The sequence below is a fragment of the Nicotiana tomentosiformis genome, chromosome 3 (assembly GCF_000390325.3).
Source record: "Nicotiana tomentosiformis chromosome 3, ASM39032v3, whole genome shotgun sequence".
NCBI lineage: Eukaryota > Viridiplantae > Streptophyta > Magnoliopsida > Solanales > Solanaceae > Nicotiana > Nicotiana tomentosiformis.
Window position 1 is genome coordinate 116,456,927 of NC_090814.1, and position 3,274 is coordinate 116,460,200.

Below are 3,274 nucleotides of genomic sequence, written 5' to 3' on the forward strand. Positions count from 1 at the left end.
ATTGACGTGGGACGTGCTCTGTGTGATTTGGGTGCAAGCATAAATCTGATGCCTTTATCCTTGTTTAAGCAATTAGGTCTGGGAGCTCCGAGACCAACCACCGTGATGTTGCAATTAGCTGATAGGTCCATAGCCTACCCCGAAGGAGTGATTGAAGATGTGCTGCTGCAAATTGGAAAATTCATCTTCCCAGCTGACTTCATTATTCTAGACTTCGAGGCTGATGAACAAGTTCCAATCATATTGGGACGACCTCTCTTGGCTACTGGCGATGCAATAATTAAAGTGAGAGAAGGGAAAATGATTATGAGAGTGGACAACGAGGAAGCAGTCTTCAATGTCTACAAAGCAATCCAACTTCCCCGCCACTATGAGGAGCTCTCTATGATATCTGTGGTGGAGGTGGATGAGAAACTTCTTGACACGAGTGTATATCTAGACGACTGTTTAGAAAAAGCAATCATGATGTTTGATAGCTTGGAGATGGATGATGAGGTTGAGGAGATGATGCATATCCTAGATACATCATGTGGTTACATGCAAGGAATAATCCCGTTTGAGCCCCTGAATAGGCCAAGTGGCCCCCCACCAAAGCCGTCAATTGAAAAAGCTCCAAATTTGGAACTTAAACCCCTACCCCCTCACCTTCAATATGCTTATTTGGGAAGTTCTGACACTTTACCTGTTATTATTTCTGCTCACTTGTCTAAATTACAGGAAGAAAAGCTATTAAGGGTGCTACGTGAGCACAAGCGAGCAATTGGGTGGACAATGTCTGACATTAAAGGCATTAGTCCAGCTTTCTGCATGCACAAAATCCTCATGGAGGACGGACACAAGCCAAGTGTAGAACACCAACGCCGACTAAATCCAATCATGAAAGAAGTGGTAAGAAAAGAAGTGATTAAGTGGCTTGATGCAGGTATTGTATTTCCAATCTCTGATAGTAAATGGGTAAGCCCCGTTCAATGTGTGCCGAAGAAAGGGGGATAACCGTAGTAGTTAATGAAAATAATGACTTAATTCCTACAAGAACTGTAACTGGATGGAGAATTTGCATAGATTACAGAAAACTGAACAATGCCACCCGGAAAGACCACTTTCCCCTTCCTTTTATTGACCAAATGCTTGATAGATTAGCTGGCCAGGAATACTACTGTTTCCTGGACGGTTATTCGGGGTATAATCAGATTGCTATAGCCCCAGAAGACCAAGAGAAAACTACATTTACATGTCCTTATGGCACGTATGCGTTCAAGAGAATGCCCTTCGGTCTTTGTAATGCACCTGCGACTTTTCAAAGGTGTATGATGGCTATTTTCACTGACATGGTTGAAAGATTTGTAGAAGTATTCATGGATGATTTTTCTGTGTTTGGATGTTCTTTTGATAGTTGTTTGATGAACCTTGATAAAGTGCTAGCTAGGTGTGAAGAGACGAACTTGGTGCTAAACTGGGAAAAGTGCCATTTCATGGTACGTGAAGGTATAGTTTTGGGGCACAAGGTTTCAAAAGATGGTCTACAGGTGGATAAAGCAAAGGTGGAGACGATTGAAAAATTGCCCCCGCCGACATCCATCAAAGGCATTCGCAGTTTCTTGGGTCATGCAGGTTTTTATCGTCGTTTCATTAAAGATTTTTCGAAAATTTCTTCTCCTTTGTGCAGGCTTCTAGAGAAAGATGTTACCTTCAAGTTTGATAATGCATGTCTGAAAGCATTTGAGGAGCTGAAGGGAAGATTGGTGACTGCACCAATTATCATTGGCCCCGATTGGGCACAACCATTTGAGTTGATGTGCGATGCAAGTGACATAGCAATTGGAGCGGTGTTGGGGCAAAGGAGGGATAAAATCTTTCACTCCATTTATTATGCAAGCAAAACTATGAATCCAGCTCAGATGAATTATACAGTGACTGAAAAGGAGTTGCTTGCAGTGGTGTGGGCGTTTGACAAGTTCAGATCCTATCTAGTGGGAACCAAAGTCATCGTCTACACAGATCATTCAGCTATCAGATACCTATTTGAAAAGAAAGACGCCAAGCCGAGGCTGATTCGTTGGGTCCTCCTCTTGCAAGAATTTGACTTAGAGATCCGAGATCGAAAAGGGACAGAAAATCAAGTGGCCGATCATTTGTCCAGATTAGAAAGTCGGGACCATGTAGCTGAAGGAGGGTCAATTAAAGAAACATTTCCGGATGAGCAAATATTAGCAATCACCTCAGGTGAAGCCCCATGGTATGCAGATTATGTGAATTTTATCGCAAGTGGGGTGACGCCACTAGAATGGACAGCTGACAATAGAAGAAGATTCCTACATGATGTAAGGTTCTACGTGTGGGATGAGCCATTCCTATATAGGCAGTGTGCAGATCAGTTGGTGAGAAGGTGTGTTCCTGAGGAAGAGATGAAGGCTATACTACATGACTGCCATGCGTCACCATATGGAGGTCATCACGGCGGGGATAGAACCGCCCAAAAAGTGCTACAATCAGGTTTTTATTGGCCAAAATTGTTTAAGGATGCACATGCCTTCGTTAAAAATTGTGATAGATGCCAAAGAACTGGAACTATCACGAGGAAGCACGAGATGCCCTTGCAAAATATACTGGCGGTAGAACTTTTTGATGTTTGGGGGATTGATTTTATGGGACCATTCCCATATTCTAACGGACACAGATACATCTTGGTGGCGGTCGACTATGTTTCTAAGTGGGTAGAGGCCATAGCTCTTCCTACTAACGACGCAAAGGTTGTGGTAGGCTTTGTAAAGAAGCACATCTTCACACGTTTTGGGACCCCAAGAGTGTTGATAAGCGACGGGGGAACTCACTTTTGTAACAAACTGCTGAATAATATTCTTGCAAAATACGGAGTCAAGCACAAAGTTTCCACTGCCTATCATCCCCAAACGAGTGGTCAAGTAGAAGTTTCCAACAGAGAGGTCAAGCAGATTTTGGAAAAGACAGTAAGTATGAATAGAAAGGACTGGGCCGGGAAGCTGGATGACGCATTATGGGCATATCGCACTGTGTACAAGACCCCAATAGGCACTTCTCCGTACAGGTTGGTTTATGGGAAGGCCTGCCATCTGCCCGTCGAGCTTGAACACAAAGCATATTGGGCGATTAAAAAGCTAAATATGGAGATGGACTTGGCCGGTGAGAAGAGATTGCTACAACTCAACGAGCTTGATGAGTTTCGATTGCATGCGTATGAAAATGCCAAATTGTATAAAGAGAAGACCAAAAGATGGCATGATAAGCATATCCAACA